This window comes from Hyperolius riggenbachi, chromosome 6 (assembly GCF_040937935.1).
Source record: "Hyperolius riggenbachi isolate aHypRig1 chromosome 6, aHypRig1.pri, whole genome shotgun sequence".
Taxonomy (NCBI): Eukaryota; Metazoa; Chordata; class Amphibia; order Anura; family Hyperoliidae; genus Hyperolius; species Hyperolius riggenbachi.
In genome coordinates, this window is record NC_090651.1 from 45,481,180 (window position 1) to 45,508,448 (window position 27,269).

Consider the following 27,269-nt stretch of genomic DNA (forward strand, 5'->3'; position numbering starts at 1 on the left):
TGTTTAGGGTCTTATGTATTATTTTTAGTGACAAACTGAATCAGAAGCAATAACATTTTCCCATATTCTGTAAAATGAAAACAAAGAGACAGAATATAAAAGAAAATACATATATTGCTACCTTAGGAACTTGGCTTTTAAAATATGTATGCCATGAGGGTATATTACTAGTATTTTGGCAAATAAGGTCTTGTAATCATCGATAGTGTACAATGAAAAGTAAAAAATTAACACAAAACAGAAAAAGACACCTTTATTTCCAAATACAATATTGTCATCATACATTGTACTAGGAACACAATCTAAACATTGTTATAACCAAAATGAATAAGCAAATAACATTTGTGGGTTTAAATTACAGTTAACAATGCGTACTGCAAAGCTATAATGGATGTAACCCTCAAAAAGAAATAATTAAAAAAAAAGCTATAATGGATGTAACCCTCAAAAAGAAATTAAAAAAAAAAGCTATAATGGATGTAGATGGAGAAGTAGTGTTTTTTTTTTTTCATTTTTTCCTTTATTTTCCCTTTATAATGCATAGAAAATAAGGTAATTATAAACAAACAATATATAGATCATTTAGGTGTGATAAGTAGTAATAAAGTTCTTGGCGAATGAATGGGAGAAGCGCTAATATGGGAAAATTGCTCGGGGGCTGAAGTAAATGGAAAGAAAAACAGTCCGGCTGCCGATGACTTTCCTTTGGATACACGAAGACCTTGATAAACTTTAACAAGCGCTGCGCTATGGAATTACGAGACGGTAAAGTGCATTGCTCCCACGGCGCAGTTCAGATCATTCATGTCAGCCCAGAAATTAAACCGTGCCCGGGAAACTATCTCAGTATTATAATACCAAAAATTAAAAGGAAAAACACTAGGAATTTTCTACTTCTTCATGTAATAATAAGGAAGGTAATCAGAACAGCGACCAGCGATTCTTATGCATCTTAAGTGTTTAATTCAAGTACCTCCTGTAATAATCCTAGGATTAAGGGCCTTATTCTATAAGGAGTTAAGGGTATCTGGCTGTGTTGTGCTATTAACTCTCACTGATGTGAATAGTACATCTTCCCGGGAAAGAACAACTTGTACAGATGTAGTGAAATAGTATTGGAAACTTTTGTTACTTCCTCGAAATGAATGTACCTGTGGATGTTATGAAGCTGCAATGCCGATTCATGCAAACCTGACAACGGACGATGTGGAGAGGAACTTGCTGATTGCTGAAGCTGTGAAGGGAGTCACATGATTAACTGTAGAGCAAATGAAAACAAAGTGGAATCTTTACATCAGAAAGCAGAAGGTAATGAATGAGTTATTTTTAGGAATGTGATGACAGGCAGATTATTCACAAACACACATTTGATCGCTGATTGCTAATATTAAAACAAGAAGCATACTGTATATGACAGTGGATAAGACAACACACAGAGGCATTCACCCCGCACCCCCAATTTTTGTCTTGAAGAACTGAGAAAAAGGTGAGCATGGCCAGGTGGTGAAAGATTTTGCAACTTTGTCAGATTTTGCAACCAGTTGCAATAATTTATAGGCATTAGTATCAGAAAGTGCAACCCAGCCATTGACTTAAAGCTATTAGTATCCGAAAATGCAACCCAACCTAACCCTATTCTCACACAGAACCCTCCCCTGCCGATGCCCAACCCTAAGTACTCCCCTGCGGATCCCTAACCCTTACTAATCTTAAAGTGTACCAGAGACGAAGCACCCTGATGTATTTTACCATATATATCAGTGGGAACATTAGAGAAAACCCCTACCCTGCTCTCTGTTTCATCCTTCACTGCTCAGCCTGCTTGTTATCAGCCCTGATAAAATCCCCCACTGAGAATTCAGTCTGGCTTTGCTCAGGAATCATTATAGCTGAGTCTGTCTTCTCTGATGTTTTTTCAAACCCAAGCCTGCCCCCTTCTGGCACTGCTTTCCTGTTCTGGTTACCTCACAGCATCACAGAGAGCTGTTATGAGATGGGAGGAGCTGCCGGTGCCTGTGTCTGCTAATGTAAGGGTATATTGAAAAATGATTTTTTTAAAATCTATATTTGTTAGTCATAAGAGGTTTTAATAAATGATTATTTCATTTTGCACACAGCCCACTAAATAATATGCTTTTCTGATGAACTTTGTTTTGCATGGAGTTTTAGTAAAAAAACAAACAAAAAAAAGGCACACCAGAGCGGAGAAAATACCAGGTAAAGTATTTATTTTGGAAAATCTATTGGGGGATATGTTTGTTTTGTGCTAAAGCGTTCATCTCTGGTTTCCTTTAACCATCCCTGCAGCTGCACACCCAGCGGAAAACCCCCCGAAAATGATCTGTTAGGTGCTGGTGGTTGCAAATAATTACAGCTGGGCTTACTGAATGAAGCCATGTAGTTATGCACAGTCCATCCAGTGCGCATGCAAAATCTGTTGGGTCACAAAATCTTTCATTTCACCACATGGGTTTTAGCTACAATGGGGCCACTGGACAAAATTAGAATGCCTCTCCCTCCCCCGACATACCCCATCCCCTCTTCCCTAAATCAGCGATAGGGGCCCCTTTTTGATACCAAATTCCCTTCCTTCATGGATCCCCGGGCTGGCTGCCTTGCCCCCCAGGTCACCTCTCAACTTTAATTGTCACTCAAAGAGTCTTCAGCAGAGTAGCCTCTCACCTGTCCCGCCCGACCCACTCCTCTGTCAGTCCGGGCCTCTGTCTTCATCCACCACTGGCTGCATCTTCTCGGTGAACCACAGCATGTTATTACGTCATAACATGAGCCGGGTCACGGAGGAGAGGCCCCTCTATGAGGATGGGAGTGCAGAAAGCCACAGACTGACAGAGGAATGCACCCAACCAGACAGGTGAGACTTTACTCTGTGAAGGACTCTGCAGGGGCGACGGGAACAACAGTTAAGTTGGGAGTAGACCGGAGGGTGCCCAGAAGCCGACTTAAGGCCCAGGGGCAATTGCCCTATGGTAGTGGTGGCCTGAAGGTATGATCTGCCAATAAGCAAACCCCCATGTCTTCCTGCAGCCCACATGGACAGCGTGCATTGAAAGTGGGGGTTTAACTATGGTTGCCTCTCCCGGCTCTGGCAGCAGTCCTTCTGTCTCTCCTGCAGCTTCAAACTACCCATGAGAACTCCAAACGTTACTGTCATGTGACCGCAGTAAAGCTTTGAGCTCTTGCATATAGTTCAAAACTGTAGGACAGGTGTGAGGACTGTGGCTGGAACGAGAGAGGTAACTATAGAGTAACTATAGTTACAGCCATGCTCCTCATGTGCGTTCTGCATAGTGGGGCCTGCACATAAGCTAAATCCAAAACATCACTTACGGATAAGCTCACAACCCCCATTTTATCCACGATGTATCTAATTTTATACTTACCCTGTACTCTGTGCACCCGCATGGCCACTCTCTTATGGTCTTGGTCCAGAGTGTGTGAACTCTGATGAACAAATGATCACACATGTGCGGAGGTGTGCGCATGCACAGATATGAATACCAAACTTTGCCAATCCAAGGTCTACTTCTCCCAATGTGTCCTCCAGTGAAAGCATTTGTATTGTACAGAAGAAACCATCTTTATTGATCAGGTATTTGTGGGTTGGAGAGCTTTACCGTCACTCCCTGTTCCACCTGCATTTGGCACCGAGAGGCTTTATGTGAAGGATGCAACCAACAAATGCCTTTCTCAGAAACAAAATTTACTTCTCAATGTTATCTAAACCATCTTAATCAGAAGGTATATGAGTATCATGAGCCGGGCCTCCCTTCCCACGGCTGTGTCCCACTATGGCCGCTGCTACCCCCTCCTTCACTGTAATCCCCCAGCCTGTCAAAGCTCTTCGGGGATGGGGGGGGGCACCTATATCTTGCTACCTATACTGGGGGCACCAATACCTGCATACCTATGCTGGGAGCCCCTATACCTGGCTACTTATACCGGGAGTACCTATACTTGGCTTACTATACTGGGGGTACATATACCTGGCTACCTATACTTGGGCACCTATACCTGGCTATCTATACTGGGGACACCTATACCTATCTACCTATACTAGGGGCTCCTATACCTTGATACCAATTCTGGGGACACCTATACCTATATTAGGGGCACCTATACCTGCATACCTATACTGGGGTTTTTTATACCTAGATACCTATATTGGGGGAACCTATACCTGGCTACCTTTACTAGGGCACCTATACCTGGCTACCTATACTAGGAGCACCTATACCTGGATACCTAAACTGGGACAACTATACCTTGCAACCTATATTGGGGGCACCTATACCTGGCTACCTATACTAAGGGCACCTATGCCAATTTTTACACCCACATACTGGGAGCAGTTTAGCCTAGAAACTGCCCTGCTGCTGACTGTGAGTTTGAGATGCAAGGGGAGGGGAGCCACCTGGAGAGGGAGCATTCATCTCCTGCTCCTTGGCTGCTTCAGGTTATGTAAGCACATTTTGAAAACGGGAATTTAGCTACACAATCTTTGATAATATTTATATACTATATATGCACTGACTAAGCTATCAGATGATCAAATTAGATCGATGTCTAGAGTCATGCTTTACATGAATCCATGTAGAGTAATTAAACTCTGCTGTTGTATCTAGCACAGAACTTGCCAAATGTGAAACTTGTAAGTCAAGGTTTTTCTGTGTGTATTGGATCTGTTCCGACTCTAAAATATCCTGTTTAGATTGATGATTATTTTTGAAAACATATTTTTGGCAGATCTGTTAAAACGTTTCCATAGAGGCCGCAGAAGTTTTACTGAGACAGAGACTGTAATACATTGCTGTAGTGTTGTGTGTGAATAAAAGAGTAACCACATCAGTAACATGACAGAGGGGGGCTGAACCTGAGTGGAGGAACTACCATATATACCATATATATATATATACCGCATATAGGCCGACCTGTGTATAAGCCAAGGTACCCACTTTTCCCTCAGAAACCAGGAAAAAGTGATTGACTTGCATATAAGCCCTCCCCCCAATACAGCCCCCTCCACAGTAGCTAGATGTTCCCCAGTAAAAATCAGCCCCCTCCCCATAGCCAGATGTGCCCCAGCTGTGTCTCAAGAAGCCACTAGATGGTGTCATAGATATGAGACACAGCAATTGAATCCCCGATCATTGCACCGCTGGCACGTTGCATGCACGCTCCACTCCATAAGCTCCGCTATACAGATTTGCACAGGTACATTGGTCTTGAGCAGCGCACTCTGAAAACCATGTTGCAGGGGATGCGGGGCACGGACACTGCAGGGTGCAAGCTGGTAAGAGCAGGAACACTAGTGCACAATCCTTACGCTCCTCAACCATTAAAAAAAACCTGCTCCACCATTTGTTTTTCTCCACTGACTCGCATATAAGCCGAGGGAGTAACTTTTCAGCACATTTTTCATGCTGAAAAATTAGGCTTATATGTGAGTATACTGTATAAACTACATAACTACATTTTTTTAAAGGACAACTGAAGTGAGAACAATATGAAAGCTGCCATATTTATCTCCTTTTAAACAATACCAGTTGCATGGCAGCCCTGTTGATCTATTTGGCTGCAATAGTATCTGAATAAAACCAGAAACAAGCATGCAGCTAATCTTGTCAGATCTGACAATAATGTCAGAAACACCTGATCTGCATATGATTTTTCAGGGTCTGTGGCTGAAAGTATTAGAGGCTGAGGTTCAGCAGGACAGCCAGGCAACTGATATCAGGAAATAAATATGGCAGCCTCCATATCCCTCTCGATTTAGTTGTCAGTCGTCTCCGCGGAATGTTTGTTTCTGAGAATTCTAAAGCCAGTCCAAAAAATACCTTGTCCCCCAGAATACTCTGGAGGTGAAAATTCTGCATATCTAATTAGCCTAGGCTAAGAATCTCTGGATTGGGCGGGGTTATATACAATGTACAGCAATACATAGCTATAGGAAGTGTTTCTGATGCTGAAACCAGGATAATTACCATAATTACCATACAAGTGGGTATCATAAATAATTACTGTATTCTACTATACATGATTATGGTTCCTCTTTAACACTTTCCACTTTTATATTGGTGACCAGTTCTCTTTACCAACAAAACTTGTCAATAAGCTAACAGAAACAGAAGACATACTGATCCCTGTAATGTTCCCAAAGTGTTTACAACGAAGTTCATTTCATTCCAACTAACATACAGCCAGGGTAAATATTTTTTCAAGCAAAGTTTTTCCTGCGTGTCTGACTATCGGTCCCTACACGACTAGTAACGGCATGTGATGTATACAAACCACGTACGCGATGTGAGCAGAGAACAAGCTGGGCCGCTAGTTCTGTTTACTTGGCCGGGAAGCACTTACTGACTGAGGAGAAAATAAACACTTTGGGGTCGTTTTTGGCCTTGGACTGAAGCCTTCACATATTTGTACATCGTTCTAATTCTCTGCGGCGATGTGTGCAATCTGTGATGAAAGAGCAGGCATAGTCTGCTTCTACAGAGTGATGACTGAAGCTCTTATCGAAATAACTTTTGATGTGACTTTGTTAATGAACATGCGCACACCTGGCAGCTGCCGAAGCAATGCATTGTGGGGTTTAAAAAGGGCCCTGTAATGGGTCCAAAAATAAAATTCCACTACTTTACCCTGAGGCCGGATTGGCAAATTGCCGTTTGCAGTGTGATGCTCCGCCCCTTCCATATCGCACCGCAACGCACAAAACCACAAACCTATGACCCTGTGGCAGAGCACACCGACAGGGCCATATGCATAGCTCTGCCCCCCACATTCCCCTCTTGGCCCCCCACCCAGTGATGTACTTCCTGCTGGACAGGAAGTACGTTACTGGTATTACTGGGGATCCCCATTGTATTCTGTCATTGCCACAACACCACCGCTAACCTTTTTAAAAGGTATGCGATTCCCATTGACTTACATTACATGTGCCAGCATGGAAGTCTTGCAGTAACACGCTGTTGACTTAGCGGCTGCTCGGCAGCAGATTGGGCACTGCCGGTGCAATGCGACGTGATAAGTGTACTAGGCTGCATTGTTTTACATTGCTGTTGCGATATCCTGCGATAAAACAGGGTAACGCAACACACACTTGCGATGCAAGTGTAAAAAGGGGCCTTTAAGGCTAATTTCACACCAGGACGTTGCGTTAGAGGGGGCGTTAAGGTCGCATAACATCCCCCTAACGCAACGCCTGGTGGTGCTGGATCTGGACGTCAGAGTGAGCCGCGTTGTGCAGCTCACTCTGGCGTCAGTGATGCCGTGATGCGCACTCTTGTGCGCATGCGGCATCACGTGGTCCCGCCGGCCAATCGCCGCACAGAGCGGCTGCTCCAGGAAGTAAACACTGCACGTCACAACGTGCAGTGCATATTAATTAGCCATGTGCCTGGCCGCTCTCCGCTCCTCCCCAACGTTACTGAGCATGTGCAAGCAGTCTAACGCGGCTCAGCCGCGTCTAAAGTACTGCATGCAGTACGTTGTCTTGTGACGCAGCGTTACAATGTAACGCAACGTGGGCACTGTGACCAGCCCCGTTGATTTTTCATTACTGTGCGGTGGGCTGCGTTACAGGCTGCTCTAACGTGCGCCTGTAACGTCCCACTGTGAAACCAGCCTAAGAGTAGTGTTTTCAAAGAGCAATGTCTCTGTTAGGAAACTTGAAGTGAGTGTGTCATGGAGGCTGACATATTTAATTGTAAACAATAGACCTTGTCTGGCTGTCCTGCTGATCCTCTGCCTCTAATACGTGTGTTGGACCCTATTAGCTGCATGCTTGTTTCAGGTGTTTGATTCAGACACTACAGAAGCCAATAAGATCAGCAGGACCAGAGGCTTCCCTGTGCTGAGGTCAGTATCTAAGTTTTTTTTAAAGGTTACAGGTACCCTTTAAAAAAAAGTTTTGCAATAAATAAATGTAACTTTTCCAAAATGATACAGCTTCAGCAATTCATGCTCCTCGGAGACCTGCACTAGACCTACCTACCTGCCTGCTTACACCCTTTCAGTCCAAACCACTTCTAGTGAAGTCACATGAGGATGCAGGTGGTTGGGAGAATTGCTCTATCTGCTGAGGCCACGCCTCCCTACTGACTAATATCTAATCAGGATACATAGCTTGAGACTCCTGGAGGGGGGGGGGGGGGGAGCAGGAAGTGGAGATTTTCAGGGTACACCTGAAACTGGTGCAGGAGAACTTTTCCTTTTTTACATTTGTAAAAAACACATTTTTTTCCCACAAAACGATTTACCCCATAATTAATTCAAAATAATGTCTATAAAATATATTTTTTTTAAATGCTGTATCTAAACTCAGGTATCTAAACTGAAGCGAAAAAAAAACGTATGAGATATTTTATGTGTAGTACGGATAATGAATAGAAAATTAGTAGCAAAGAAAATAACCTCTTATTTTTATTTTCAGCTATATAGTTTTTTTTTGTTTTTTTTTTTATGACATTGCATCATACTGTCACAGTTGCAGTTTACAAACCACACTCTGTATTTTAAACTCGAAAACAGAGCAGAGCGAAAGACCCTTTGAACTTTCCTGCAGTAAAATCTCAACTGTCTCTCACTGTTTCTTTGATGTATAAGAGTTTCAGAAAACAGGACTATCTTCGACCTAAGTTGGGTCGAAGAGCTCAGAGAAGCTCTTTTGCATAGATAACAACTGAAGTTTCTTAACTCTTCCTGTACTGCAGGGATGTCAAACCAGTCCTACGAAGGCCGAGATCCTCACACATTTTTGACACCGCTCAAATGAATTGATGGGTCTGAATCAGGAAAGGTGTGGTCTATCAGGTAGAACCCATTCCTCTCTTTCTCAGTTCATCCTAAACACTGGCATGGATCTGGCCCTCCAGGCCTGGAGTTCGTCACCTGTGCAGTACTGGAAAACAATAGGAGAATCTTTTCTTTGCCACTAATGTTCTATTCCTTATCTGTATCACATATACAATTCATTATGTTATACGTTTATTTTCACATCAGGTTTGCTTTAATTCACTTTTCGGTCTCCCCGGTGAGTGCTCCCCAAATGATTGACTTCCCTGGAAAAGTTCATCCATGTTGCTAATTGAATAGCCCGTCCTTCTGCTCATATCTAAGCTGAGATGGTAATTACCTCCTCCGGTGTTCCGGGCTGGATAAAAGTAATGATATGGTAATGCGCCGCAGTAATCAGGCTACAAATGTCACAAGCAGCTGACAAAATAGGAGATTGTGTGGCATTGGTTACAGGGAGGGGCAAAGGTCGGCGCAGACAGGCGCGCACAATGCAGCCACAGACATATTTGCCGCGCCAATTAATGCTGCCTCCAGCAGTTCACATAAGCGGCCACTTGAAACTAATGGTCCAAGCGTCTTATTATCACCCCGGGAGAAGTCACAAGGTGCATTCATTCAGGTCTCCGCTAGCAGGTGGACACATAAAAGAAACCAAAAAGTGACTCTCAACCAACACCTATTTAACTGTCTAAAAAAGAGATTGAGGAGCCCAAAATGATCCCTATTCTGTGAATGAGGGAAAATTTCTCACACCCGGCTGTTCACTTAGCTGCGCATTTAGGAAATGTTCAGCAAGGGATTAAAGCTCAACTCTAGGCAGATACGATGACTTCAACACACGGGACAAAGCTGGCCACACACGCCACACAGACTGGCCTCACATGGGACACACAGACTATAGCCGGTCCCAGTCCCACATGGGTTATATAGTCTAAGGCTGGCCCCACACAGGGCATGCAGACTAATGCTGGCCCCACACAGGACATGCAGACTAAGGCTGGCCCCACACAGGACATACAGACTAATGCTGGCCCCACACAGGACATGCAGACTAAGGCTGGCCCCACACAGGACATACAGACTAATGCTGGCCCCACACAGGGCATGCAGACTAAGGCTGGCCCCACACAGGACATACAGACTAATGCTGGCCCCACACAGGACATGCAGACTAAGGCTGGCCCCACACAGGACATGCAGACTAATGCTGGCCCCACACAGGACATGCAGACTAAGGCTGGCCCCACACAGGACATACAGACTAAAGCTGGCCCTACACAGGACATACAGACTAATGCTAGCCACTCACAACATACAGCATAAGGCTGGACATGCACAGGACATACAGACTAATGCACGAACAACAACAAAAAAATCATTCCACAGTGATGCACCTGGCCAGCAGTAAAGAGGCCACCATCTGATAAATTGAAAAATGTAAATCCGGGTGATGAAAGATTTTACAACAGCACACATTGGCTAAATAGTTTTTAAACATATGTTATGAACAAAATAATGATTTTTTACTCACTGAGCAAGGACAAGGAGATAAGATTCTGCTCTGCTGTAGTGCTGCAGTCCCGGCCACAAAGAGTCCATCACTACAAAGAGGGAGGAGAGGGATCAGGCCAGGTGATCTTTGCACACAGACACTGCAGCCCCCTCCCAGCTCCTTCCTGACTACCTCATGTAGGTTATGATAGGAAGGGAAGGAGTTTGGACAGCTGTCTCTCCAATAAGATTGTGCACCCATCTCTATAGGAGCCAGTCAGCAATGTATTTTAAATCCTCTATAATAAAACCCGTGTCCCTGCGTGTGCTGTCGGTGTGTAGCTGGTCCGTGCTTTTTGCTACTGCGCCAGTCAGTAGCAGATACATGCCAGTCAGTAGCCGATACCCCCTTTCCCATGAGAAATCTTGACCTTCCCTTGAATATATCATCAGGGGGGTCTGTGTGGCTGATATTGTGGTAAAACCTCTCCTGCTGCATTGTGGGAAATAACAGCTGTTTCTAACTTCCAAGCAAGCAGTATCTCCTTTTGTGCAGAGATATTCTGTATATACAGTTTGTATACAAAACCCCAACCTTTTAGCCTATCACATTGTTAGGGGGTGTGTTGATAGATAATGCCAGTTGATGGTGCAGTGGTGTAGCAATAGGGGTTGCAGAGGTAGCGACCGCATCGGGGCCCTTGGGCCAGAGGGGCCCTCCCTCAACCAATGTATTAGCTCTTTATTGGTCCTGTGGTGGTAGTAATCCCTTCTATAGATGCTTTGAATAGTAGTAATCATTAACACACTGTTCCCCATCCCCTTCTTCCACCTCTAACACTGTGGATGACCTTGGCAGGTTTTGTTGCACCGTATCAAGTGTTACATATAGAGTGCTTGGGGGGGCCCCCCATGTAAAACTCCCACTGGGGCCCATAGCTCCATAGCTACGCCACTGTGATGGTGTGTGGTTTTTTTTCATGTTTTCCAGTAGTAAAGATGAAGACCTGCAGGCTGACTGTGTATGAAACAACAGGAACAAATTAAACATCTTCTATTTTTTAACTTCTCACATTACAATGTATTGATTTTCTTCCCCCTACTGCTATCTTTTCAGTAAAGTTTCTCTATAGTTCAGGCCCAGAGGAACAGATATAAAGTCACTCAGACACAATAACAGAATGAAAAGCCCACCAAATTGGTTAAATTAGATTCACTAGAAGGGAATTGTTGGCCAGACGTATCCCACAAGCTGGTTGTGGCTCCCGGGGACCCCGGTAACCAAACTGTTTTCCTCCTTGGATAATAGTGAAGGTCGCGGGCGTTTAAACTAAAATGAGATGAATTATCTGCCGCAATCTCCCAGTTTCCCAGTAACAATGGGGCACATTTAAGGCCTCTATTACCGCATTAATGATACGTTACTATTCTGAACGGCCCGCCACCTTTGTCCACAATGGGGCCATTTCAGTAATTGCCATTCAATTTCCATGTTTGTAGAATGGCAATAGAAAAGACATTTTCACCCGCTAATCCTGCCGGACCCGCATCTGGCAAGGCTCAAAGCCTATCAAAAAAATAATAATTACTGTCAGCTAAAAACATTAAATAATAATTAATCATTAGGCGCTACAGAGGAGGAAAATGGATAAATGGGCAGGCATTGTGACTTTATGCTGTGATGTTAGCATGAATAGGGTTTAAAGAGACTCTGTATGAAAAAAAAAAATTCTCTAGGGGATACTTACCTCGGGAGGGGGAAGCCTCAGGGCCCCACTGAGGCTTCCCTCTCCTCTGTAGCTTGGGGGAATCCAGTGCTGGCTCCCCCGAAAGCTCCTCCTTCAAGGCTTGACAAATTCTGCGCAAAGGACTCGCACCTGCGCAGTAGAGCGAATACGATTGGGCTCGGCTGTTTCCACCTTAACCCGAACAAAGAGCTGCTACTGTAGATAATGGAACAAAAGCGCCAGCAGGATAAAAACATATATTAAAAGTTTTAAAAATGCTATGGAGGTAGCGGTGGGCTCACCTCCCGAAAGCAGACACGTAACAACTGTCTGACAAGCATCAAAACATTTATTTATAAATACCCCAAAGGTGTGACGCATTTCGCAGGCAAAGCCCGCTTCCTCAGGCAATAGAAGGGGATCACAAACAGTAGTTTGTGTAGGACGGGTTTAGCGCCTCTGGCTACTAAGAGCTGCTACTGCGCCTGCACTGGATCGCGGCAGATAAATATTTACCTTGCCGCTGTTCATGGGGCTGCAGCGCTGGATTGCCAGGATGAAAGAGGACGGGGAAAGCCTCATTAGGATCCAGAGGCTTCCCCTTCCTAAGGTAAGTATCCCCCAGAGGGTTTTTTTTTTTTTTTACAAGTTTTCTTTAAAGTGTAACTGTCATGCATAAAATCAAAAATCAATTCTTTATTTTTATCTGGTAAACAAGTAATAAGGATGCTAACCAGGCAATCCAAAAGTTAAAATCACTATTACTTTTCTTGTTTATAAATGATCATTCCTCAGTTTACCTGACTCTTATTTAGTACGTTGCCGCACAAAGGAAGTTGCAGGGCATGCTGGGTTGTCTTTTTTGCTTCTTTATTTCCCCTCAGACTTAACTAATGTACAGAAGCAAAAAGGACAACCCAGCATGCCCTGCAACTTCCTTTGTGCGGCAACGTACCAAATAAGAGTCAGGTAAACTGGGGAATGATCATTTATAAACAAGAAAAGTAATAGAGATTTTAACTTTTGGATTGCCTCGTTAGCATCCTTATTAAGGAACTGATCTTTGCTCATCACTATCCTAGTATTCTGTCTAATGATTCCTGGGGGAATCTATAGATTTATATGATTTATTTTCATGTTCTATATTAGGGTTGGTCAGAAATGCCCAAATCCGATTCCACGGAAAATCCGATTTACGCAAATTTCCGTATTTCCCATGTTCTAATTTTCAGTTTTTCCGATTTCCGAGGAGTATTTTTGTAGTCATTTTTTTTGCATCAGAGAATGGAAAAACAAACAAAAACAATCGGGAAAACATAAAAACGGAAATTGGAGAAACGAAATCGGAAAAATGGAAATCGGAGAGACGGAAATTGGAAAAATGGAAATCGGAAAAACAGAAAATCAGTCTTGCGATTGGTCTAAAATGACCGTGGTGATCCGATTTTTTGCAGAAGAATTCTACAGCTCTGTGATTAAATGATTGTCTTGCGGTAAATCGGATTTCTGCAGAATTCCAATTACCGGTTAGAAATGTGGCAATTTCAATTCCGCGGAATCTGAATAAGCACCCCAATTATAAATCTCCAGAACGAAAATATTTTTAACTGGGTAAATATGAACTTATATATACAGTATGACTATTTCATGTGGACCATTTCAACAATGTGCTCACTTTGGTCGCAGGTGGATCCTTGGCGCTTCCATAGCCTGTAATGGTTGCTTAGATTCGATGCACTCGGCAGTAGATCCGTCAGGACTCAAAATGCCGGGGGCGCAGCGGTATTACGATTGGGAAGTGTTGGTAAGATGATCAGCAGGCAGACATGTTTCACCAGTAAGTAATGAAGTAGGAGAAGGAAGGGGGCTGTTTGGGTGTAGGGGTAGGAAGGTTTGTGTTAGAATTAGCTGCAGTGAGGTTAGAGTAGGTGTAGCAGCAGAGGTGGTTCTATACCCCCATCATATATACCTCACAGCATATATACCCCCAATAAACCCCATTAGCGGAGCCACCCGCTGCTCTTTTTGATACCTAGGGGCCGATGGACTCACGGGCGAGACCTCGGCACCATCATTGGGCCAATCACTACAATTGATCAGTAGTAGTGACCTATCAGAGGTCTCTGCTACTTCTCGAGTGCAGTGATTGGTTCAATGACGGTGCTGTGGTTCCGCCCGCCTGACCATCGGCACTAGTTAGCAAAAGGAGCAGCGGGTGGCTGTGATTGGACGGTCTGGTTCCAGCACCCCCACCTGATTGGTCACTTGCCAAAGCTTCCTCTCAAAGCTTCTTCATCTGCTTAAAATCTTTAAGGAGATGAAGATTTCATTTTTCAGCACGACCTGGCACCTGCTCACAGTGCCAAAACCACTGGTAAATGGTTTACTGACCATGGTATTACTGTGCTCAATTGGCCTGCCAACTCTCCTGACCTGAACCCCATAGAGAATCTGTGGGATATTGTGAAGAGAAAGTTGAGAGACGCAAGATCCAACACTCTGGAAGAGCTTAAGGCCGAAATCGAAGCATCCAGGGCCTCCATAACACCAGAGCAGTGCCACAGGCTGATTGCCTCCATGCCACGCCTCATTGAAGCAGTCAACTTCTGCAAAAGGATTCCCGACCAAGTATTGAGTGCATAACTGAACATAATTATTTGAAGGTTGACTTTTTTTTGTTTTAAAAACACTTTTCTTTTATTGGTCGGATGAAATATGATAAAGTTTTGAGATAGGAAATGTGGGTTTTCATGAGCTATATGCCAAAATCATCAATATTAAAACAATAAAAGGCTTGAACTACTTCAGTTGTTTGTATTTGAATCTAAAATATATGAAAGTCTAATGTTTATTTTAATACTTTACACAAAATAATGAACTTTATCACGATATGCTAATTTTTTTTAGAAGATCCTATATATATATATATATATATATATATATATATATATATATATATATATATATATATATATATATATATATAGTATTTTTTTAGGCCCCTTTTACATTTGCAAGCTGTGTTGCATTACCCTATTTTGCCGCAAGGGGCAGCAAATGTAATGAAAGTCTATGGAGAATTTCACACTTACTGCACTGGATGTGTCTGATCCGATGATCCAACGCACGGGCAACAGTGCATTACTGAAAGCACTGTGCTTAGGGTAGTGGTAGTCTATGGGCAACGCTTGTAGTGTTAACCACGGAGCGTGGTGCGTTGGCTGACTGACAGGAAACCCAGTGATGTACTTCCTGTCCAGCAGGGAGTACGTCACTGAGCGGTGGGCAGCGCTATGCATATGACCCTGTCAGCCTACTCTGCCGTATGGTCATATGTTTGTAATTTTTTGTTTTGCGGTGGGATGCAGTAGGAGAATGGCATTGCACCTCCACCACAATGCAAAAAATAGATGTAGAACCGGCCTTACTTTACACAATGGTTTAGTCTGCGCCTTTGTAAGTTGCCATTAATTGCCCATATGCACTACATTAAAATTTCACCAGCAGCACCTTTTTAAAGATGGCGTCAGCCTTGCGCTTCACCTGAAATGATCAGTCTGGATGACTCACAAGGTCCCTCACTGGGAATTTCCATCTTCTGCTGCCTTAGATCTGTGATGCTTTCAAGACTGAGGTAGATGAGCAGAATGTGTGTGAGATTCAGCCTCTGTGGAGCGCTTACCGTCTGCACTCATCATTATCCAAACTTAGCTGGATGTTACCACGAGCGGGATGACCTGTGGCACTCCGCCAGTAGCCTGGATCTCTGCCTCTACTCATCCCTGATTTTACCTCTATAAACAGACTCTGGGCGCAGGCAGGTGTGAAGGTGTCATGCCTAAGTACTGAGAAGACAATACACAGGTCTGGAATAAGGCCTGTGCAGTGTATGGGCAGATTGCTGTGTGTTGTCTGACACCGTATACTGTACAGCGGTTTACCTGGATCTCGGGAGAAATTAATTCAGGTTAGCTGGGACAAGAACTGAAACAGTAAATGAGGTTAGACCATGTGCAACCATTTAAAGATATAGGAGGGTTTACTTTGGTGGTTCTTGTATAGACCAGGAATACCTAGGCAAGAAGAAGGGAGAGTATGTATGTAGCCCCCCATAGTTAGTCAAAGTTATCCCCAAGATAGGTTGTTCTCCCACCCCTATCAGGTAGCCAAAGGTGTCCCCTGTATAGGTAGCCAAAGGTGTCCCCAGTATAAGTAGCCAAAGGTGTTCCCAGTATAGATAGTAAAGTCCCCAGTATAGGAAGGAAGTTGTCCCCAGTATAGGTGGAAAAGTAATGTCCTCAGTATAAGTAGGAAGGTGTCTCCAGTATAGATAGTTAAGTTCCCAGTATAGGAAGGAAGGTATCCCCAGTATAGGTGGTAAGGTAATGACCCCAGTATAGGTAGTAGGATAATGACCCCAATATAGGCAGTTCACTGTCAGGTAGTCAAAGGCTTCTCCATCTCCCACACACCACTCATGCTGTCTCAGACCTTCAGATCAACCTGGTGACACACATACCTGCAAATCAGTTTGGGACCCGAAGGTAGAGCTGCACACACCGCGCAAATCACTTCAAATGCAGCAAGGTCACTTCCGCATCTGAACCACTACTGTGTACAGCTCTGCCTTTGGGTCTCATGCTGATCTGCATGTCCGCCTGTCATCGCGCTGATCTTAAGGTCTGAAAGGCGGACAACAGCCACAGGAGGAAGCAGGTTTGGCTGCTGAGAGTGTCGCTGGTGCCATGGCAACAGGCGCCGGCGCCATGTTAGCAAAGCTGCGGCAGACCTGGTTTGGAGTGCAGGCATAGTGCCCATGGCCCTGTGACACCTATGGCATGAGTCATGCCTGAACCCCTGTAGATACGCCACTGTGTGAACATAAAAGGAATCCAAATTTCTCCAGCTTTTGCCAATGCTCTGGTATGCTAGAGGTGGTGGGGACTTGCAAGTTACTCGGTTTAATCTGGAGAGGGGAGAACGTAAAAGGTAGCTTCTCTCTAAACTGAACAAACCTCCTAATTTTTAGCATTTCATTCGCTGAAAGGAACACTCCAAAGATAATTATTTTTAAAAATACATACATTATAGGGGTGCTTTCCCAGCCCTTGGTGCACAAGGGCCCACAAATTGTAGCCTCTTTCTTTACAATGCTGTTTACTTGTTCCGTGTATTTACAACTAATGCATAATAGCCCAAATTGACACAGTAGGAATTAGTCGTCTTTCACCTCCCAGGCTGTAATTATTCGCCCGGGATGTTTAATCACTTTGTTTATGAACAAAGCTTTAGACTTACGAGCGAACACACCTTACAGCAGAGAAAACACTGATCTCAAAAACACTTGACCCGCTTTTTTTGAAAAGTAAATTATACTTCTAGGAAACATTCTGAGGTTGTTATGTAGGTATGCGCTGTAGCTGGGCAGGGAGAGGAGCATAAGAAATGATGAATGATCACTGCAATTCTCTGCTCTCTGGCCTACCTGCTTACTTTTTGGCCCCACTACAGTCCAACATGAACTCTGCTGCATACCTCATCCACCTCTCCTCCCGCTTCTCCTGCCCTATCCCGCTCTGTCATTCCCTTCACTGGCTACCAGGCAGTTACACCTCGTCACCTCTCCTCCCGCCCTGTCCCACTCTGACACGCCCATCACACCTCATCCACCTCTCCTGCCGCTTCTCCAGCCCTATGCCACTGTGTCAGTCCCTTCACTGGCTACCAGTTACACCTCGTCACCTCTCCTCCCGCCCTATCCCACTCCGACACGCCCTTCACTGACTGCCAATTACACCTCATCCACCTCTCCTCCCGCTTCTCCAGCCGTATCCATCTGTGTCACTGCCTTCACTGGCTGCCAATCACACCTCATCCACCTTTCCTCCCGCTTCTCCAGCCCTATCCCACTGTGTCAGTCCCTTCACTGGCTACCAGTTACACCTCGTAACCTCTCCTCCCGCCCTATCCCACTCCGACACGCCCTTCACTGACTGCCAATTACACCTCATCCACCTCTCCTCCCGCTTCTCCAGCCGTATCCATCTGTGTCAGTCCCTTCACTGGCTACCAGTTACACCTCGTAACCTCTCCTACCGCCCTATCCCACTCCGACACGCCCTTCACTGACTGCCAATTACACCTCATCCACCTCTCCTCCCGCTTCTCCAGCAATATCCATCTGTGTCACTCCCTTCACTGGCTGCCAATCACACCTCATCCACCTTTCCTCCCGCTTCTCCAGCCCTATCCCACTGTGTCAGTCCTTTCACTGGCTACCAGTTACACCTCGTAACCTCTCCTCCCGCCCTATCCCACTCCGACACGCCCTTCACTGACTGCCAATTACACCTCATCCACCTCTCCTCCCGCTTCTCCAGCCGTATCCATCTGTGTCACTCCCTTCACTGGCTGCCAATCACACCTCATCCACCTTTCCTCCCGCTTCTCCAGCCCTATCCCACTGTGTCAGTCCCTTCACTGGCTACCAGTTACACCTCGTAACCTCTCCTCCCGCCCTATCCCACTCCGACACGCCCTTCACTGACTGCCAATTACACCTCATCCACCTCTCCTCCCGCTTCTCCAGCCGTATCCATCTGTGTCACTGCCTTCACTGGCTGCCAATCACACCTCATCCACCTCTCCTCCCGCTTCTCCAGCCCTATCCCACTGTGTCAGTACCTTTACTGGCTACCAGTTACACCTCGTAACCTCTCCTCCCGCCCTATCCCACTCCGACACACCCTTCACTGACTGCCAATTACACCTCATCCACCTCTCCTCCCGCTTCGCCAGCCGTATCCATCTGTGTCACTCCCTTCACTGGCTGCCAATCACACCTCATCCACCACTCCTCCCGCTTCTCCAGATCTATACAACTATGTCTGTCTCTCCACAATTCAAAATCCTCACTCACGCCTACAAAGCTCTTTACAACCTACCTCCTTTTTATTTAAATACATTTATTTCCAATCTCCACTATACTAACAATATCCTCCGTCTTCCTCTCTGGTCACCTATTCTCACTCCCACTTACAAGACTTCTCTCCTCCTCTGGAACTCCCTCCTTCAACACACTTGCCACTCACCCACACTTAGCCTTTTTAAGCGCAAAGTTAAAACTCACCTCTTCAGGCAAGCATACTCTCTCTTAGGACACCCTGGCAGTGGCAACTTACCATCTCATACACAGCTTCCCATCACCTTTTGTACTGTTCCTTAAACCTTTAGAGTTTAAGACCAATTGGCCAGGGCTCTCTTTCCCTTTGTCTTATAATGCTGTGTAATGTGCATGAATACCTTCCAGGCCTGTGTAAATATGTGTAGTTGATTTGTCCGTTGCATCAGCTGTAATCCACCATTGGCTTGTACTGTTAACTGTTGTATTGACATGTTATTTGGTCAGTAGTCATACTGATCCAATTCTGCTCTCTTCAGATTGTAGGATTCACCCTCTTATGTTCACATCAGTATCCATCATCCCTTCACACTGGTGAATACAGTGGACTTAGACTCCCCACTACAGGAATGTCCAGGAAGTGACTGGACTGGATCCTTGACAACAGGAAATGATGTCAGACTACAGAGGACACATGAGTTAAATGTCTTATGAACTGACACTTTATGATCTAATAAATACAATTTCCAATATTGCAGTAAAAATAATTGGATTTCAGCCTGATCACCTTCCATTTAAGGTAGCCATACATTTAGAGATGATGGGCAGATTAAACCCAGAGACAAACCTCTCTCTGATTGAATATGATTAGCGAGAGATGTCTGCTGCCCATACACCACTGGCCGATTCCTGAACGATTTCAGCATGAAACATCTTGGGAATCGCTGCCTCACAGCTCCCCCCCATGTGTGCATTTATACATCATCTGTCCTGTGTCACCCACTGAGCGGTGCCCATCCATCTTTGGGACCCCCCGCTCTTCCATTAGCAGTATACACGCCACCGGCACAAAGCACACGGCACTACTGGAAGAGCGGGGGGTCCTGAAGATAGATGGGCACTGCGCGGTGTACAAGTAATGTATAAATGCACACACGGGGGTACATTTACACACTAGGGGGGCAGCTCTGAGGCAGTGGATGTGGCGGACTCGGACAATTCCCAATCCCAAGATGTCTCATGCTGAAATCGATCAGGAATCGGCCTGTGGTGTATGGGCCGCAGACATCTCTCGCTAATCAGATTCGATCAGAGAGAGGGGCACATTTATACACTAGGGGAACAACGCCAGGGGTTTACTTGCGTTTGTCGCTCATCCCGATATCACTCACAGTTACTGCCGTACACCTGATCGACCACCGCGGCACGACATCTTGCAGTATGTTCGATCACTACATTGGACCAATCTTGGCTCAAATTTGGTCACATTGTTGATCAGACATGCTCTTGGTGGCGCCGATTTTCATCTGATTTGATAATAACTATCGAATCGGATGGTAGATCTGTCGAGAGATGTATGGTATGGATACCTTTAGAGTTACTTTTAATAAATAAATAAGAAACACAACTCATCCAGAGAAATGATGGGGGAAGGGGACAAACAAGGACTTTGTTTCAATTCCCCCTGTCTAAAATGCAAACAGATGTCAATCAGCTGAGGGTCTCCTTGTCACCAGATACCCGGGCAGCTTATCTGCAGGTTAGGATTGCGCAGATCGTTTATATCGTTTTTCACCGGCATCTATTGTAACAGCGCTGCCCTGTAACTCATTTCCATCTGTCAATACTGGAGCTCGCTGTGAAATTGGAAGTGATATCTCCATGACTGCTATGATGTAAGCGTATTACTGATTATGAACTACTCTGGCACCGAAGAATAGAGGACATTCCTCTGGGAGTTAGAAGGCTTCCAACGCAAACTCATGTGTGTATATTTTATAATACTCCCAGCAGGGAGGGGTCTTTCTCAATCATGTCATAAATCATGAGGGTTGTAACTTCTCCTTCTTCATCTTCAAAGCTACAGTAAACATTTGTGGACAAGTCTTGGCTGGAGAAATTAAGAAACATCTTGTTGCTATGGGTTACCACACTGCTTCATTCTCTGAGTGGTTTTAAGGCCCTTTCACACATGCTGCGTCACTTTGCATGGTACACTCCCCCACATGCCCTCGTTACAGTGGCCATTGGTCTCTATTACTATTTTGTATATATATATATATATATATATATATATATATATATATATATATATATATATAGCCCCAACATCTTCCTCGGTGCTCTACAGAGTACAGAGTATATTGTCTTGTCACTTAACTGTCCCTTAGAGGGGCTCACAATCAAATCCCTACCATAGTCCTATGTCTATATTGTATGTATCATAGTCTAGGGCGAAGCGGGAGGAAATCAGAGTGCCTAGAGGAAACCCACGGAGACACGGGGATAACATACCATCTCAATGCTGATAGTGCCCTGGCTGGGATTCAAACCAGGGAACCAGTGTTGCAAGGCAAGAGCACTAACCACTAACCTATGCTATTATTGATTTATTGCTAACTACAGTAATGTACTTGATTTAATGACCCTGCATCATCGGTAGTGTGAATTTTAAATGTAATTATGATAGTCATTCTTCTCCTTCCCTTTTCAGGCACCATTCCTTATTAACCAGTTGAGGACCGCAGGCTTACACCCCCCTAGTGACCAGGCCATTTTTTACAATTCAGGCCACTTCAGCTTTAATAGCTCGCTGGAGAGCCATACAACTTAAACAACCACTTAAGGACCAGGGGATATTACAGTGATCGGTGCTGCGTGGGCTCTACAGGAGTGCAGCAGGGCGATCAGACTTCCCCCCTTTTTTACCCACTAGGGACTTCCCTTTTTTACCCACTAGGGACTTTACCCACTAGATCAGACTTCCCCCACTAGGGGGATGTCCTGCTGGGGGGGTCTGATCGCCGCCGGCTATTATTGATTTGTGGGGGGGGGGGGGGGGGCTCCTCAAAGCCCCCTTCCGCAGCATTTTCCGGCCTCACCTCAGTTCCCTCCCTCTCTCTTCCCATCTGAGCGGCGCAGGACGGATATCCGTCCTGCGCCTGATAGGATAGGCTTCTGCCTATCAGATGCCGGCGATCCCCGGCCAATCAGAGGCCGGGGATCGCCGATCTACGTCACGGCGCTGCTGCGCAGCAGCGCCGTATGATGTAAACAGCGGGGATTTCTTCCCCGCCTGTTTACATTAGCCGCGATCGGCGGCTCGCACACTGTTCACGGAGATAGTCTCTGTGAACTGGCATGGAAAGGCTGCTCGATCGAGCGGCCGCTTCCATACTATACCACTAACGACCCGCCGAGGCGGTCGTGAATCGTGTCCCCTTTTCTTGCCACCAACAGAGCTTTCTGTTGGTGGCATCTAATTGCCGCTGTGATCTGAATTTTTATTTAAATAAATTGTATTATTTTTTTTATTTTTTTTTAAATAAAAAAAGTGTACTTTATTTTTATTTGTTCCCTCCCCTCTCTCTCCCTTCCCCTGACAGCCAATACCCAATTAGCCTATGAGAGACGATCATTTGTGATCCTCTCCTGGGGACAGCTCAGTGACAGAGCTGTTCCCCGTACAGCGCTGCACTAGATCGCAGCGCTGTACAACCACTTTCAGCAGTTTTTTTTACTTTTCTTAGCCTGCCAGCCGCGATCGGGGCTGGCGGAAGGTTGTTTACAGAGCTCCGCTCGATAACTCAGCGGGGAGGTGCACGCATCCGCATGGGCGATCCCCGCTAATCTCCTCCCCCAGGACTTGACGTCGATCAGTGTTAGGCGGTCCTGAGGAAGCCACCTTGGGGCCGCCAATCGGCATTAAGCGGTTGTAAGTGGTTAATTTCACAGATGAGGTGGCAGCTTCTGGAGGGAAGACTCTCCTTCTGGAACTAAGCACTACGCTACCGTGCGTCTATAAGTCTATCTATGAGACTGGCCACACTACCGGTGATGCGGTGGGATGTGGCAGAAGTTCTCTGCAGACTCTGCAGTGCATAACCGAGGTAAGTGCCCTCCAGGGGCACTTTTTTTTTAAATTACAGATTCTCTTGAAGCACCTATGAAGGAATATATACTCTGTAAAGCACTGGGGAAGATGCCAATACTACATAAATACAAAATAATAATGATCTTTGCATTCTGCTTGCTACCAGATTTGGTATATTTATATCTGGAGATGGGCTTCAACCTACAACCCATCAGGAAAGGTTTTGTGAGGATGCAAAACAAAGCTGGTTACAGAACTTGAGAGAAGGGGGGAGAGGGTATCACAGTTCATCTACTCTAAAATGGGCACATTAAGTCATAAAAAGACAATTTGCATAATTACACAAGGCGGAAAAAGCTGATTTGGCGCAGCACTAAGTAGCCGGTGAAAACAAACAGAGGCCCCGGTCTGGCTTTGAACCACGGGGTAGGTGAACAGGATGACATCAGCGGGACCCAGGTGCAGGAAGGAAAATAAACATCTTGAAATTGTCAATGTGCTCTCTCTGTTTTCTTCCCTGCATTGCGAGTAACCTTATAATGTCATCCGAAACCCAGTGAGGGATCCCTCATCACGCTTGCCGAGCGGATCAAGTCGCTGGAATCCAGACATTGCCGCACAACACAGGCTGGTCTGACGAAGAGCAGATTAATGATCTAGTTATGGTATGATAGGTTTAACACAGTCTGCACTGGCCAGAATGGCGGTATTGTGTATCCAGGGCCTCAAAGTGGTAGTGATCTCCATCTTCAGCATTCGCTCAACACTTAGTTGAAACCTTCTTACAACTGTTATGCTTTACTTGCACTTATTTGCATTGAAAGTGGGATAATACTCTGAAAACTAAAACTTCATGTAACAACTCTTAGTTACATACAAGAACATTTGAAAGTATTCCCAAGCATTCCCTGTGTGTAAAACTGTTTACGTTCACTGCAGAGAGCTGTACAGGTTTGCTCATCCCTGGCTAATCAGCAAATGTAATAATTGCCGGCAAGAATGTCTCTGCCTTTGGCTTCCCTCTGCACCCCTCCTTTTCTGCTGAAGTGACTCAGCTGTTGCAAGGGCGATGTGTCTATTCAGTGCCAGACAGGTGGTAGTGAAGAGTTACTGATCCCAGGCAGGGATAGTGATGATCTACTCATGCCAGGCAGGGATCATGTAAAGTTACTGGTGCCAGGCAGACATATTGAAGAGTTAATGGTATCAGCCAGGGGTAGTGTATAGTTACTGTTCCCAGGCAGGTATAGTGAAGGGTTACTGGTGCCAGGCAGAGGTATTAAAGAGTTAGAAACACCAGCCAGGAATAGAGCAGAGTTACTGGTGCCAGACAGGGATAGTGAAGAGTTATTGGTGCCAGGCAGGGATAGTGAAGAGCAACTGGTGTCAGGCAGGGATAGTGAAGAGCAACTGGTGTCAGGCAGGGATAGTGAAGAGTAAATAGTCCCAGGCAGAAATAGTGAAGAGCCACTGGTAACAGCCAGGGGTATTGAAGAGTTAGGAACACCAGCCAGGAATAGTGAAGAGTTACAAGTATCAGGCAGGGATAAAGTCAAAAGGCTTAACAGATCCTTTGTGAGCGCAACTCTTCTTGTACCAGACCATGCACCCATCTCTGTATGAACACGGCTTCGCTGCGCATGCATGAGTACAGTCTGCCCATGCCCTGTAGCACGGAGCCCATGCATGGAGGAAAAAGCCATATGTGAGTGGCCTTGTGCTACCAGCCATGCATGGACTGTACTTGTGCATGCGCTGTACACGGATGGGGATGCGTGTCCACAAGATCTTGTGGAATTTATTCAGAAGGACCCAGTGCTGAGACAGAGGGCTTGAGGAGGATCAGAGAGGCTTCTGGACTATCCAAAGGCTTCCCTCTACTGAGGTAAGTATCAAACTTTAAATTTATAATCCACATCATCTACGCTTTTACGTAAGGTGTACTTTAAACCATAGCTTCAAACTTTTTGAGATAAGACTTAAGCCACACTCATTTGAAAAATATGTTGTTTTATAATTCAAACCACACTGGTCCTTTCTATCATGGTTCAATTTCCTTCATATTAACATTTGAAGATGAGAAATATATCAATTAAAGGACAGACATAACGTTTAGAGTCAATTAAACACATTTTTTCAGTAGAAAAAGACATATTTACATAGATCTGTACATAAGTCTTGAAAGAGGGACAAATGAGGAAGAAAGAGGGACAGAAGGGATTGGGTTGCCAAAGAGGGACTGTCCCTCCAAAAGAGGCACAGTTGGGCGTACGTTAAAAAAGGGCGTCGGGAAAAAAGAGCGCAGGGTTTTAAACGATAAGCATGAATAACGTTTACAAAAACATTGTGCTATATTTCGTTTAAAAATAATGTTTTATAAAGTTATAAATCATTAAATAATGTGTATGAAATCGGCAATTGTAAAAACATTAATCTTCCCTGTTTAAAAAGTGAAATGTATAATAACGTTTTATAAAAGATTAATAAGAATTTTACTAAAACTATACCTAACCCTACTCTCACACAGAACCCTCCCTGTACCTACCCCTAACCCCTAGACCCTCCTGGTGATGCCTAAACCTAAGACCCCCCTGGTGTTGCCTAAACCTAAGACCCCCTGGTGGTGCCTAAACCTAAGACCCCCCTGGTGGTGCCTAAACCTAAGACCCCCTGGTGGTGCCCAAACCTAAGACCCCCCTGATGGTGCCTAAACCTAAGACCCCCCTGTGATAAGCAATAATAACGTTTTAAAAAAAATATTGTGCTGTTTTTCGTTTAAAAATAATGTTTTAAAAAAATATTGTACTATTTTTCGATTAAAAATAATGTTAAAAAAATTATAAGTCATTAAATAATGTGTAATCATGAGTAGCAGTTATAAAACATTAAAAGTCTCCGGGCGCCGCTTGTAAAACGTTATTTTTCTCCGGCGCCCTTTTTTCCTGTTGGGCGCCCATTAAATAATATTTATTATGGGAGTGAATGGCGGCGCCCTTTTTGTCCACCTGCCTCATGTGCCCAAATTTCCTGCCTCCACAGTTGGAAGTTATGTTGAAGCATTGGCATTGTTATGTGTCCTTCCTTTTTTCAACTTCAGATCTCCTTTAAAGTTTATTTTTGGTAACCTTCTCTGCTGTTCAGATTGCTCACCTGGCTTGCAGGTTCTTGGACCTCAGTGATGACACTTTGCACTTCTAAGAGATGAGACGCTGGAAACTTGTGACCAGCGCAGCCTCCTCTCTGTCAGCTAAGAGTGACTCTCTGCCCCTTCATGATGTCATATCCAGGTCTGTCTTCACTATGCGGGTGTATCATAAATAGCAGTCCATCTGTTATGTGTCAGAGCAGCGGTAAACACACACGCTGCCTAGCATGCAACGTGCAGATCTCTTACAGATGTACAAGTCGGAGATTGTGCAGAGGAGCCCGGCTCTGAGAAGGCTCAGTATAAACACTGCATGGATACAGTCTATGAAACGTGATCAGGTCAGCTGGGCGCGCAGTGCTGCGGCAGACACAAACATGGTAAAGTGTAACTCCATCATTTTCATATTGTAAATAGATTCCTCTGTGCATTGCTTTCACTCTCTTAAGGCAAACCTGAAGTGAAAATAAACTTATGAGATAATGAAGTGTATGTGTAGTACAGCTAAGAAATAGAACATTAGTAGCAAAGAAAAGAGTTTCATATTGGGCTTGATTCACTAAGACAAATAGCATGCCTTATCAGAATTAACATGCCCTATCAGAGTTAACACACCTTATCAGAGTAGCATAGCGAGCGCTACAAACTTATGCCAGCTATTTGGCAATGATGAGAGCTCCACTCGTCCTGCCCTGAGCCCCTGCAGGTCCAATCACTTTAAAGGACATTATCCCTGCACTTTGATTGGCCCAATAGGCTGCCTATCACTTGACAGGAAACTTGACAGGCGGCCTATTGGGTCAATCAAAGAGCTCGCTATGCTACTCTGATAAGGCATGTTAACTCTGATAAGGCATGCTAACTGATAAGGCATGTTATTTCTCTTAGTGAATCAAGCCCATTGTTTCCAGTGCAGGAAGAGTTAAAAAAAACTTAATTTGCTATCTAAGCAAAAGAGCTTCTCTGAGCTATGCAACCCAACTTGGTCAAATACAGTCCTGTTTTCTGAAGCACTTAAAGGAAACATCCAAGCTAAAAAAAAAAAAAAAAAAAAAGATCCACTTACCCGGGGCTTCCTCAAGCCCGTGGCAG